General features: G+C 40.8%; 1 long non-coding RNA gene across 1 annotated transcript in view; it reads right to left on the bottom strand.

Moving 5' to 3' along the window:
- Window positions 1–1,200: 1,200 nt before the first annotated feature.
- Window positions 1,201–14,900, bottom strand: part of LOC132346611 (uncharacterized) — a 148,507-nt gene continuing 134,807 nt past the window's right edge. Inside the window, exon 6 of the long non-coding RNA XR_009496511.1 lies at window positions 1,201–1,411. This is a non-coding gene — a long non-coding RNA (uncharacterized lncRNA). The remainder of the gene's footprint in view (window positions 1,412–14,900) is intronic.

Raw genomic sequence — 14,900 nt, 5'->3', positions numbered from 1 at the left:
GTGCCTAACCTAGAGCTTTGTAATATACGGGTTTACTTAAAATTACAAACAAATATCATGGGAAAAAAAAACTGAATAACCACCCCAAAAAACTTTAACTTAAATCACTGAATTCATCATACTCTTAATTCTGAAAAACAGCCATGGTGTAGCAGAAGAAAAGACAAACACTGAACTCACAATTAGGAAACCCCCACTTGAGTTCTCTTTGGAACTTGATTTAGATCAGGTAAACCTTTTTGATCATCAGTGTAGCTATCTAAATTGAGGAAGTAATGATGCCACGGGGGTACTCTGAAGGAAAAAAAATGGGTGATATGGATGTAAATATTTGTAAATACAACAAAACAATTAACATTTACTGATTGATCATTATGTGCTTAGTGTTTTAAGTAAATTTCTTAATTTTATCCTCAGGATATCCTTAGGGAAATGTCAGTAGTACAAACAACAAAACAATATCCGATTTCACAGTTGGATTATGTGAGAATTCAAGTCCCTTGCCCATATTTCCATAATTTGGTGATGGATGAAAATACCCAAGATCTCAACCAACAGTTATATCAATTGCATGGTATAGGGCATTGTAAAAACACCAAGGGTTGCTATACGAGCCATGTTGCCTTTGGAGTTTCCAGTTGGAGTCCTCCTTCCCTTGCTGTCTTTGTTGTTGTTTCCTGATGGTTTTAGTCTATTTCATGCAGATGGTTCTGAGCCTTAAGAAGCCAGAACATCAGTCAGAACTTCATTGTTCTCTCCTGGGTTCCTCATCATCAGCTATCTCATACAGACTCTTCTCGAATCTCTGTCCCTTTTTCTACTGAGGACTCAGGGCACTTTCACCCCCTCTTTATCCTCAGTGGATTTTGTCTTCTTATATCATTCATGATTTAATAAATGTTTTCCCTAAGGAAACTCTGAAATTTTTTAAAGAAAAACCAACTTTCTCACAGTATCAACAGAATGATCATACTCCCAAGAGCATTCTCCCACACTCTCTTATTCTTAGAATCAGGGACCAGCAGGTCATTTCATTTTCAAGTTCCAGCTACAACTCATCAGAGAGACCTAAGATTCTAAAACTAAGACCTCTAGTATGACTGATGATTCCTCCTAAACCAAACCAGTACTGTTTTTTAAATGCTCATAATCTTTAACATAAATAACACAGTTCCTTGGGTTTAGTAAATTGGTCATTTTTATTAGAAGTCTCCCATGCAGGCTAAAATTCCGCAAGGGGTAGGGAGGGTGGCTTTAACCAAACTGGTGCTCATGGCTGCCTCTATAAGGAAGGTGTAATCCATGGTCACAGACAAGCTCATAGATGGATTTCAGCTTCTGCTAGTGCTGGACATCAGTGTGAGAAAGTCTGGCTGTATCCCAGGTACAATGGAGTGAGCATAAAAGTGTTCTGAGGAGAGGTAAAGATTAGCATAATGAGTACATTCAGCTCATTGCAAGCCAGAGTATCTGGGCATGGCTTCACTATTTTGTTTGACACATTACTGAATACCCTAGGGCTTCCCAAGTGGCTCAGTGGTAAAGAATTCACTTGCTAGTGCAGGAGATGTAGGTTCGATCCCTGGGTTGGGAAGATGCTCTGGAATAGGAAATGGCAACCAGTACTCTGGCCTGGGAAATTCCACAACAGAGGAGACTGGCAGGCTACAATCCACGGGGTGGCAAAAGAGTCAGAGACAACTGAGCAGCTAAACAACAACAAATTGCTTACCCTATGTTATGGAGAATACCAGTGCCATTTCATATTCTGTAGAAAAGAAGCCTCCCTTGGAGACATACAGTATAAATTAACATAGGTGTGTGTGTGTGCTCAGTCGTGTCCAACTCTCTGCAACCCCATGGACTGTAACCCACCAGGCTCCTCTGTCCATGCGATTTCCCAGGCAAGAATACTGGAGTGGGTTGCCATTTCCTCCTCCAGAAGATCTTCCCAACTCAGGGATGGAACTCACGTCTCTCATGTCTCCTGCACTGGCAGGTGGATTCTTTACCACTGGGCCACCTAGGGAGCCCAGATTAACACAGAAAAACAGAAAAAACTCTCCCTTAAACAAGTTTATTCAGTTTGGTTTATGAAATATTTTCTACTTATTTGATTTAGGAATATATCTTCTTATTCTATACCTTTTAGCATTCCCAAGGGAAGTATTTTGGAAACCCCCATTGATCTCAGTGCCCAGATATCAGTCAAATCAAAATATTAAAAAACTACTTCTAAGCTACCCACTAATTATGTGTCTCTGATTCTATGAATAATAAAACAATAAAACAAATAATTGTGCAACCATATATATGGCTGTATAATTATGCATTATCTCTTTATAAAACATTTTATATCTGTGTCTAATTGTTATTGCTCCTCTTTCAATATACACTTAGATGGATTTCCTTTGTCTTTTGCCTCTCTAGTTATAGTCTTCAGTAAAGTCACTTCTTTTAAAATGACATGACATTGATTATAGAGACATGTGAAATGGTTATTTGAATTACCATAAAAACTAAGCTGCTTTTACTATTTAAATTGTACACAAAGACACATCAAAATTATTGGCTCAAATGAGGTAGGCTTTTTCTCCCCTCTTCCATGTCATTATTCAGTGCAGACAGGATGTCTCTGCTCCAGGAAGTCCCCCAGGCACCAAGGCAGCTCTGCCTGTCTCAGTTTAGTGCTTTCATATGTGTTCTGATCATCTTCAATTAGAAGGAAGTAAAGGTAGTAGAAACTCCAGGGCAAAAACTTTTCAGAAGGCAACCCAGGGGACTCTCCTGGTGGTCCAGTGGTTAAGAATCAGCTTTCAGTTCAGGGGATGCCAAGTTCAATTCCTGGTTGGGGAACTTAAGATCCCACAGGCTGCAGGGTAACTAAGCCCATGCACTGCAATGAGAGAACACCTACCCACTGAAACAAATGACCCAGCACAGCCAGAAAAAATAAAGAAAGAAGGAATAGATAGTATTTATCCACACATCACATTAGTTGGAATTTAGGGCTACACCTAGTTTCAAAGACTTCTGGAAAATGTGATTTCTTGCTGGTGCCCACAGGACTAAGCAGAGAGAGAGAAGAGAACTAAAAATGGGCAACAACCTGCAATCTCCCATAACCTATTACTCTAGCCTGCCAAAGAATAATCTGTGTTCTCCTTCCATACATAGACTTTTGCCCCAAGGGAGACAATACAAGGCCCCCTTCAGGTACTACCTCTATTCCAAAATCCTGAATATTTTAGGTGATATGTAGTCCTTTTCATCAGGTTCAGCGATATCTCCTGTTGGGATATCATCTTGTAATCTGTCCCCTCTCTCTTTTATACAATAACCCCTGTAAACTTTCCCATTCAGACAAGGAAATAATTGCAAATGCATGTTGTTGTTCAGTCACTAAGTCGTATCCAAGTCTTTGCAGCCCCATGAAGTGCAGCACACCAAGCTCCTCTATCCTCCACTATCTCCCAGAGTTTGCTGAAATTCATGTCCATTGAATTAGTGATGCTATATAACCATCTCATTCTCTTCCACCCCTTCTCCTTTTGCCTTAAATCTTTCCCAGCATCAGTATCTTTTCCAATAAGTCGGCTCTTCACATCAGGTGGTCAAAGTACTGGAACTTCAGTATCAGTCATTCCAATGACTTTTGGGTTGATTTCCTTTAGGGCTGACTCGTTTGATCTCCTTGCAGTCCAAGGGACTCTCAAGTGGATGTATGCAGTCACCAGCACTAGAGAGGAACTGAAAAAGGTCCCTGCCCTGGATGGTGGAGCAGATTAGTAGATCAGACACTGGTTAAGTCTCTGGGATGAACTGCCCTATCCATTGTCATCCAGGCTACTCCCCATGGCAGGGAGTTTCTTCCTGGTCTTTATTCTTGTCCCAACATCTGAAATGGGTGCTGGAGGGATATGTTCTCCTTGGGGGCTATGTAGTTTTCTCACAGGCTTTGAGATAATGCAGTTTCAAGAGCCTGGGATCTTTGCTAGGCCAGTTGTATGGCCTGATATTTCCCCTAAACATAATAGACGCCCGATCAACGTGGTACCAGTTGAAGGAAAGTTACACGGCTCACAACAGCCTGGAGTTAAAACTCCCCTCTGGGTCCTCCCCACCATCCCATGTAAAACAAAGAACTCTCTCACCTGCAGGATCAAAAATGGACAATAAGGTCCATTGTGCTCAGCTCCCAGCCGGTCCCAGCCTCTGGCCGATTTCCAGAATTCCTTGCCCTAGCCACTTAAGAGATAACTAACCCGAACAACCTTGGAGAAGAACGGGCCCCCTTAAGACGGTAGATTTCCACATATATGCCGATAAATACTTACTCTTTTCTTGGGTTAGTGCAGCAGCTCACTAATCTGACTGCTGCCCCTTCTCTCCTCATTGAAGGTGATCTGTTCCTGTTAAGTGCCGGTCTTGTTCTTTTTCCGAACCTCGCCTTCTCTACTCCCTTACCCTACACCAGTCACTTCCATGTTCAAGTAACATCACCCAAAGTTCCTTTCAGGACACATTCTGAAGTCTCCCTTGTATGGCAAAATCAGTTTCCAGTCCATTTCTTTCTTTCTCATTTTAATGAGGGTGAAAGTGCCTGTCGCTCAGTCACATCTGACTCTGCAACCCCATGGGCTGTGGCCCGCCAGACTCCTCTGTCCATGGAATTCTCCAGGCAAGAATACTGGACTGAGTTGCCATTCCCTTCTCCAGGGGATCTTCCCGACCCAGGGATCAAACTCACATCTCTCATGTCTCCTGCATTGCAGGCAGATTTAAAGTCTGAGCTATCCTGGAAGCCACTTCACTTTTTAAAGAAGATAACCTATGGAAATTTAAAACAAACCATCTTAGTCACATATCAAAAGGAACATGATTTTCTGGCACAAAGTTATATCCTGTAATTTGGCTGAAACTTCATGGCAGGCCTTTGTGAAAAGCTTCATGTACATAGTCTTAGTTCTTGTTCTTAGAAGCACCTGTGCTTTCAAACACCACTTTCAAATTTTCCAACTTTTGTTGAGTTCATCATTTCCTTCTGTCTTACTAAAAGAATCAGGGAATAGCTACTATACCACAAAATGATAGATCCATCCAACAACTTTCCATAGAGTTATTACCTCCATAGGCACATGGTCAGCTTTCTAAGTTGTAATGAATGACAGTTTTGCTAAAAAGTTTGCTACAATAAATACCATCAGCTTCCCAGCCTGCAGTCTCTATGCCATCACCATCCGAAGGCTAGCCTGAGTCAATGAAACATGTCTTAGCTTTTTGCTACATCAGAAAGAAACCTACTTTCAGGTACGAAGTTTTATGTTAGGGTCAAGTTTAAGCTTCTATATGAAAGCTAAGTGGCCACAACAAGATGCAAGTTTATTTCACTGTAATGAAACAACCACTAGGAAGAGGCAATCTCTGCCCCAGTGAAATCACCCAGGTACTTGGTTAGAGGGACAGCTGTGGCAAACATCAGGGATATCTAAGTTTTCGACAGTGGCTATCATGTCTCTCCAGAAGAAAGGAAAGATGAGAGTAAACAGAAGAATATTGAGAAATGCAATATCTAGCTGAGGGGCCACATATTTGAGAAGGAAGAATAAACAGATTTGAGAGGAAGACCTGAGGTTCCCTATAGCTTTAGAACATGTGATCAAAATCATATAAACAAAATGATTTGACATATGATACATCAGACAACATATTATGCAATGATATATGTTCAGATAAACAAATCCTACTGAGATTTAACAAAAGATTAATAAATCCAGGTCTGTAACCCAGATAATGTGTTCGTTGATACTATGGCATTTAAAAATGCAGTACCACTTAGCATGAATAAACCAGATTACATTCTTGCACAATAATCAAAGGCAAAATTGCAATTGAATGAAGTTACTATTTTGAGATTTATCAAAACAGTCTAATAAATCTCAAAATAAAATAGTAACTTCACTCAATTATCCAAGTTTTTTGTTTTATAGTTACAGAACAGAAGCAATGAAAACAATGAGATATTTTGGCATCACTTCAGAAAACAATGGTCTGGATGCTTGCTGCAGGACCCAACAATAGATCTTTATATTGCCTATGGCTAATACGACTTAAAAAGGGTAATCAAAGCTACAAAACTCAAAATGTTTATGATTAGAATTCCAAAGCTCTCAGATTTAAAATCCAAAGCTCTCAAAAATCCAGATTTTTCTGGATTTAATATTAAATGGAAAATCTTTGGTAATATCATAAAGATTAACAAACCACATTTTACCAAATCAAAATAAAAACCTAAATGGTAAGTTTAAGTAATTCATTTAACTATTATATATATATATATATATATGTGTGTGTGTGTGTGTGTGGTCACATATCCTGTCTTCACTCCTCCTATTACCCTGTAGGTGGCCAATTCCTCTAAATCTACTGTGGCTCGTTTAAATGAATCTTTAACTATCTGTTTCTTCCTCCATATCTTCCACTCAGTCTCTCCCTCTCCCTGGACCCTTCCCATGAGCTAAATTGCAGCTACTTCTAGAGTGGGGTTTCCCAGATGGCTCAGTGGTAAGGAATCCACCTGCCAATGCAGGAAACTCAGGTTCAGTCTCAAGGTTGGGAAGATCCCCTGGAGAAGGAAAGGGCAATCCACTCCAGTATTCCTGCCTGGAGAATCCCATGCACAGAGTATCCCAGCAGGCTACATTCCATGGTGTTGCAAAGAGACGGACATGACTTAGTGACTGAACAAGTCTTTATTCCCTGTGTCCATCCTTAATTTCCTTTTTCTAAAAGTCTTTGTGTGCATCACAATAAACTGTGGAAAATTTTGAAAGAGATGGGAACACCAGACCATCTGACCTGCCTCTTGAGGAAACCTATATGCAGGTCAGGAAGCAACAGTTAGAACTGGACATGGAACAACAGACTGGTTCCAAATAGGAAAAGGAGTACATCAAGGCTGAATATTGTCATCCTGCTTATTTAACTTATATGCAGAGTACATCATGAGAAACACTGGCCTGGAAGAAGCACAAGCTGGAATCAAGATTGCTGGGAGAAATATCAATAACCTCAGATATGCAGATGACACCACCCTTATGGCAGAAAGTGAAGAGGAACTCAAAAGCCTCTTGATGAAAGTGAAAGAGGAGGGTGAAAAAGTTGGCTTAAAGCTCAACATTCAGAAAACGAAGATCATGGCATCCAGTCCCATCACTTCATGGGAAATAGATGGGGAAACAGTGGAAACAGTGTCAGACTTTATTTTTCTGGGCTCCAAAATCACTGCAGATGGTGATTGCAGCCATGAAATTAAAAGATGCTTACTCCTTGGAAGGAAAGTTATGACCAACCTAGATAGTATATTAAAAAGCAGAGACATTACTTTGCCAACAAAGGTCCATCTAGTCAAGGCTATGGTTTTTCCAGTGGTCATGTATGGATGTGAGAGTTGGACTGTGAAGAAAGCTGAGCACCGAAGAATTGATGCTTTGGGAACTGTGGTGTTGGATAAAACTCTTGAGAGTCCCTTGGACTGCAAGGAGATCCAACCGGTCCATTCTAAAGGAGATCAGTCCTGGGTGTTTATTGGAAGGACTGATGCTGAGGCTGAAACTCCAATGCTCTGACCACCTCATGCAAAGAGTTGACTCATTGGAAAAGACCCTGATGCTGGGAGGGATTGGGGGCAGGAGGAGAAGGGGATGACAGAGGATGAGATGGCTGGATGGCATCACCGACTCGATGGACAGAGTTTGAGTAAGCTCTGGGAGTTGGTGATGGACAGGGAGGCCTGGTGTGCTGTGATTCATGGGGTTGCAAAGAGTCAGACACGACTGAGTGACTGAACTGAACTGTGGGATCTAGTTCCCTGACCAGGGATGGAACTCCGGCCCCCTGCACTGTTAGCTTACAGTCAGCCACTGGACCACCAGGGAAATTCCTGTCCATCCTTAATTTCTATCCTCCTCTCAACTTTCTAAAACATTGCCTCCATCCATAGCACTCCCTGAATCTGCTCTCACCAGTTCAGCAAGATGCTCTGTTTCCTGAGGTCTTGTGTGCACTTTTCTGTTCTCATCTCACCAATCCCTTAGTAACATTTATCATAGTTGACCCATTACCTACTCACTGGCTGCTGTGACACCTCATTTTCCCTCTTCTTCCTACTTTCAGATCATCACTTCTCCCCAGTTCCTTTTGCTGCCTCATCTTTATCTATTTTTGGATGTAGATAGTTGTTAGGACTGAGAAGGCAATGGCACCCCACTCCAGTACTCTTTGCCTGGAAAATCCCATGGGCAGCAGAGCCTGGTAGGCTGCAGTCCATGGGGTCGCTAAGAGTTGTACACGGCTGAGCAACTTCACTTTCACGCATTGGAGAAGGAAATGGCAACCCACTCCAGTACTCTTGCCTGGAGAATCCCAGGGATGGGGGAACCTGGTTGGCTTCCATCTATGAGATCGCACAGAGTCGGACACGACTGAAGCGACTTAGCAGCAGCAGCAGCAGAATCAGTCCTTGGGCATCTTAAACTCTCAGACACCTTATTCTCCTTAGGCAAGCCTAGTCTTTCTCATTGTTTCCATTTCTTTCTGTGCCTTGATGAGTAACAAATGTAAATATTGGGCCCAAACCTCTCTTCTGAGTTTCAGGGCTTTGTATCCATCTGCTCACCTGACATCTCCTCATGGACCTTTCTATGACACTTCAAAACTCAGTATATCTAACAATAGGGTCATCTCACCTAAGCTGGGTTCTCTTTCAATGTTCCTCACTTCTGTAAGGGCACCAAGCTGTTCACCTCATAAAACTGGAAATGAGCTTGCCAGCTCCATACTCAGGATATTTGACATTCAGAATACCACCCTTCTCAATTAAAAAAAAAACTATTTCAGTAATAATCATGAAATGAAATGAATAATAATCAAGAAGAATAAACATAAAAACACTGAAAATGTTTTATTGAAATTTGCATATATGCAATCATGCTAGAACTAAAATAATACATATGATTTAAAAGTAAATTATGTTTATAGTAAAAAATATATACATAACTGCTTTATACATTTAAAATATAGCAATGTATTTTGGGCAGGCTTCCCAGGTGGCTCAGTGGTACAGAACCCGCCTGCCAATGCAGGAGACATAAGAAACGTGGGTTCAATCTCTGGGTCAGGAAGATCCCCTGGAGAAGGACATGGCAACTCACTCCAGGATTCTTGCCTAGAGAATCCCATGGACAGAGGGTTAGTAAAAACTATAGCTACATATTGGTTGCTGCAGTAATGAATAATAATATAATTTCTGTTTCTGAGCCTTAAATTCTGCAAATCTGTCAAAGTCAAAATTGATTTTCTTCACATATTCATGCTTAATAGACAGTACAACAGATTTATCAGGCTTGTTTCATTCATGGAGAAATTTTTAGTTAATTTAAATTTCCATAATTTTCAACATATAAGCAGATAGTTGAGAGAGGTTTTAAACAAAATATAGATTTGGCAGAGATTTATAAAAGTCGCATTTCACAAAATAAAATCCAGAAAGTGCAAATATGGTGCATGTCATTTTTTCTTCAGAATCTATTCTAGCAAATTTCAGTTGTTCCACAGTAAAAAAAAAATCTTAAATATAAATAAAACCTCCAAGTGGTCACTTAGAATGACAGAATTGAAATAATTCAAGTTATTTTTCTTCATCTTTACAATCACTATGCTTTATTTTACATCTACTGTTAAGTGCAGGCATATGCAGTGTAACTGGGATTGGAAATATAAAATGTACCCAAAATGGACTAAAAGAATCCTCAACCTTTAGGAACATACTGCCCAAATAAACTCATGTTAATTCAGTTCACACAAAGGTGTAGGGAGCCAGATATGTAACTGGGAAAATTCCAAGCTAACTTCCTTGCAAACAGACTATAAAGGACAAATTACAAATGTGCTATTAGGGACTTCCCAGGTGGTGGAGCGGCAAAGAATCCACCTGCCAGTGCAGGAGACACAGAAGCTGTGGGTGCAGTCCCTGAGTTGGGAGGATCCCCTGGAATAGAACACGGCAACCCACTCCAGTATTCTTGCCTGGAGAATCCCACAGACAGAGGATCCTGGCAGGCTACAGTCCATGGGGTTGCAAAGAGTTGGACACAACTGAGCACACACACTGCATATATTAATAGAACTTAGACCAGTAAAAGGTTTTTCTGGCAGAAATGTTTTATCACTAACATTGATTACTGTTGTGACAGAGCTATTTGTATCCTGATTATCGTGATGGATCCCTAAGTTGATACAAGTCTAAAAATTCATAGAATTTTACAAACAAAAATAACACCATATGATATACACACACATATATGTATTAAATTATAATGGTCATTACACAGATGTATGCATTTGTCAAACCTCATAGAACACTGAAAATGAATGAATTTTATATGTCAATTACCTCTAATTTTTTAAATTAAAAATTTTGGGAGTATAATGCTAATGAAGAATAGACTATCTTAGTGGGCTATATTGTCATTTAAATGCTCAACAGGCAATCAGTTCAGTTGCTCAGTTGTGTCCGACTCTTTGCAACCCCATGGACTTCAGCATGCCAGGCCTTCCTGTCCATCACCAACTCCCAGAGTTTACTCAAACTCATCTCCATTGAGTTGGTGATGCCATCCAACCATCTCATCCTCTGTCACCCCTCCTCTCCTCTCGCCTTCAATCTTTCCCAGCATCAGGGTATTTTCAAATGAGTCAGTTCTCCACATCAGGTGGCCAAAAGAGTTTCAGGTTCAACATCAATCCTTCCAAGGAACACTCAGGACTGATCTCCTTTAGGATGGACTGATTGGATCTCCCTACAGTCCAACGGACTCTCAAGAGTCTTCTCCAACACCATAGTTCAAAAGCATCAATTCTTTGGCGCTCAGCTTTCTTTATAGTTCAACTCTCATATCCATACATTGGAGAAGGTGATGGCACCCCACTCCAGTACTCTTGCCTGGAAAATCCCATGGACGGAGGAGCCTGGTAGGCTGCAGTCCATGGGGTCTCGAAGAGTCGGACACGACTGAGCGACTTCATTTTCACTTTTCACTTTCATGCATTGGAGAAGGAAATGGCAACCCACTCCAGTGTTCTTGCCTAGAGAATCCCAGGGACGGGGGAGCCTGGTGGGCTGCCGTCTACGGGGTCGCACAGAGTCCGACACAACTGAAGTGACTTAGCAGCAGCAGCGGCATATCCATACATGACTACTGGAAAAACCATAGCTTTGACTAGACCAACCTTTGTTGAAAAAGTAATGTCTCTGCTTTTTAACATGCTGTCTAGGTTGGTCATAACTTTTCTTCCAAGGAATAAGCATCTTTTTATTTCATGGCTGCAGTCACCATCTGTAGTGATTTTCAAGCCCCCCAAAATAAAGTCTGCCACTATTTCCACTGTTTCCCCATCTATTTCCAATGAAGTGATGGGACCAGAGGCCATGATCTTAGTTTCTGAATGTTGAGATTTAAGCCAACTTTTTCTCTCTCCTCTTTCATTCATCAAGAGGCTCTTTAGTTCTTTTTCACTTTCTGCCATAAGGGTGGTATCATCTGCATATCTGAGGTTATTGATGTTTCTCCTGGCAATCTTGATTCCAGCTTGTGCTTCAACCAGCCCAGCGTTTCTCATGATGTACTACTCTGCATATAAGTTAAATAAGCAGGGTGACAATATACAGCCTTTTTCCTATTTGGAACCAGTCTGCTGTTCTATGTCCAGTTCTAACTGTTGCTTCCTGACCTGCATATAGGTTACTCAGGAGGCAGGTCAGGTGGTCTGGTATGCCCATCTCTTTCAGAATTTTCCACAGTTTATTGTGATCCACACAGTCAAAAGGCTTTGGCAGAGTCAATAAAGCAGAAGTAGATGTTTTTCTGGAACTCTCTTGCTTTTTTCAACGATCCAACAGATGTTGGCAATTTGGTCTCTGGTTCCTCTGCCTTTTCTAAAACCACCTTGAACATCTGGAAGTTCATGGTTCATGTATTGTTGAAGCCTGGCTTGGAGAATTTTGAGCATTACTTTACTAGTGTGTGAAATGAGTGCAATTGTGCAGTAGTTTGAGCATTCTTTGGCATTACCTTTCTTAGGGATTGGAATGAAAACTGACTTTTTCCAGTCCTATGGCCACTGCTGAGTTTTCCAAATTTGCTGGCATATTGAGTGCAGCACTTTCACAGCATCATCTTTCAGGATTTGAAATAACTCAACTGGAATTCCATTGCCTCCACTAGCTTTGTTTGTGTGATGCTTGCTAAGGCCCACCTGACTTCACATTCCAGGATGTCTGGCTCCAGGTGAGTCATCACACCATAGTGATTATCTGGGTTGTGAAGATCTTTTTTGTACAGTTCTTCTGTGTATTCTTGCCACGCCTTCTTAATATCTTCTGCTTCTATTAGGTCCATTCCATTTCTGTCTTTTCCTGAGCCCATCTTTGGAAGAAATGTTCCCTTGGTATCTCTAATTTTCTTGAAGAGATCTCTAGTCTTTCCCATTCTATTGTTTTTCTCTATTTCTTTGCACTGATCACTGAGGAAGGCTTTCTTATCTCTCCTTGCTATTCTTTGGAATTCTGCATTCAAACGGGTATATCTTTCCCTTTCTCCTTTGTTTTTTGCTTCTCTTCTTTTCACAGCTATTTGTAAGGCCTCCTCAGACAGCCATTTTGCTTTTTTGTACACTCTTCTTTATTGTCTAAACCCAGGGTTGATGGTTCTCATGGGGAAAAAACTGAGGGAATCATTATGGTATAAACTTTCTTGGCATTATACAGTCCTTCCTGAGGAAGACATGGCCTTTCCTTCAATTAATGGACTTTGATTCTGAGAACTAAGTCATATACAAAAACTATTTAGAAAACTGTGACTTATCACTGAAGCAGCTGACACCAGCCCTCTGCTTACCCATTTATATACACATATATATGTACACACATATGTGTTGTCTGTTGGTGAACCATCATCTCATCTTGCCTCCAAGAGTCATATGACCTATTTGTGTGTTCTTGCCATAGATCGCTGCAAGCCAGGGCTTCTAGTTGCAATTCTGCCCTTGATGTCATATATAAAATGTAACCCACATTACCACTGATGCTACCGCTGCCACTAGCCCCACATATTCAAACTTCTATTACCTTTATTGACCTTTAGGGAGCCCAGAGCCAGACTAGGCTACAGAAAACATTATTGAACTTATTGGAGTCACTGGTGCCGCACCACCTCCCCAACAGACATTTCTCGTTGTCTCAGTGAAAGCATCATCTGGGCTCACCCAAGGAACTTAGCTATAGTGTGTTCCTGAGCCTTATATAATAAATGGTTTTAAGCATGTTCATCTCTTCGGGTATTTGGAGTCTGTCTTTAACATCTGCTTAGGTGGTTTTTGCATCTCCACTTCATTTAATGAGGGCCTCCTTTTTGCCAAATTTCACCACTGTATTAATATAATTGGGGATTTCCCAGGTGGCTCAGTGGTAAAGAGTCCACCTGCCATTTCAGGAGATGTGGGTTCAATCCCTGGGTGGGAAAGATCCCCTGGAGAAAGAAATGGCCATCCATACCAGTATTCTTGCCTGGAGAATCCAATGGACAGAGGAGCCTGGTGGGCTATGGTCCACTGATTTGCAAAGAGTTAGGCATGACTTAGCAGCTAAACAACAACATTAAGATAGCTGCAGGTGCCCCTGCATCTCAACAGAGACTCGAGGTACTTCTAAAGGGAAAAAAGGCCATGGCTGCAATTGGGCGTGAATATGGCAAGTTCAGTTTTGTACCTGAGGAGTATCAGCTTAAAGATGTGCAGTAACTAGTAAGATATATGAGACTTGAGCTAAGCAAGAAAAGTGTCCAGGAGAACACAGAGTAAAGAAATGGGATAAATGGGTCTAGTATGATTGAAGTCCTAGGAGTGAATGACATCAACCAAAGACACTTCATAGACAGAGAGTAGGATAAAGGCCAAGAATGGAACACTGGGGGAAACATCCGAAAATTAAGGTGAGTGTTTCCACAAAGGGGAGTCTAGGAGGGAGTTTATGAAAAATGGATTGTTAAAAATATTATAAGCTGAACAACAGCAAGGAATAGGCACACTTTGAAGAGTCATTGGATACAGAAGAAATTATGACACTTTGATTAAATTTACCAATACAGTTTCATTAAGTCTGAGTGTTTAGGGAAAAGGGTTATTGGAGCCTGATAGCAGGGAGAGGGTAGTGCAAGATACTGAACACTATTTTTGTTTTGCTTTGTGTTTTGTTTTTGAAAAGCTTGGCTGCTAAGGAAACTGCAGGGAAGTGAGAATATTTAGAAAGTATCTTTGATTCTGCAGTCAGATGTGAGAGAAAAAGAACCCCAATGGATAGAGTGGATGATAAGAGTTGAAGAAACAGACCAACTCATCAGAATCTACAGGAAAAAGAAAAGGAATCAGGAAACCCCTGGAGCATTTGAAGTAGTTCTAAGAACTGAGCAATTCACAGCCTCAAGGAGTTTCCCCAATAATTTTTCAACATAAAAATAAATAAAACTTGCTAAAGATTGTGAGAAACATATAAATATAATGTATTAGCCCATCTCAGTATTTAATGTTATACAGAAACTTTCAGCTTATTACAAAACACCAGTGACAACTTCCCTTTGAAGAAAACGCCAAGTGCATAACTACACTGAATTCTCAAGAAACTGCAGTGGCCTAAATACCACTGCTTGCACATCTGTGGCCTACGAGGTCTATCCTTCTTCTTAGCACTCTTGATTTGGTCCGTTTATCAAAATGTATCCTGAGAGCAACTTAGCTAGATCCTTTTAGAATAGCCCTATACACAAACTGTTTCACAGAACATTATT

This window comes from Bos taurus, chromosome 11 (assembly GCF_002263795.3).
Source record: "Bos taurus isolate L1 Dominette 01449 registration number 42190680 breed Hereford chromosome 11, ARS-UCD2.0, whole genome shotgun sequence".
NCBI classification, from domain to species: Eukaryota; Metazoa; Chordata; class Mammalia; order Artiodactyla; family Bovidae; genus Bos; species Bos taurus.
The sequence above is the reverse complement of the archived record's forward strand: the minus strand, read 5'-3'. Positions and strand labels throughout refer to the sequence as shown.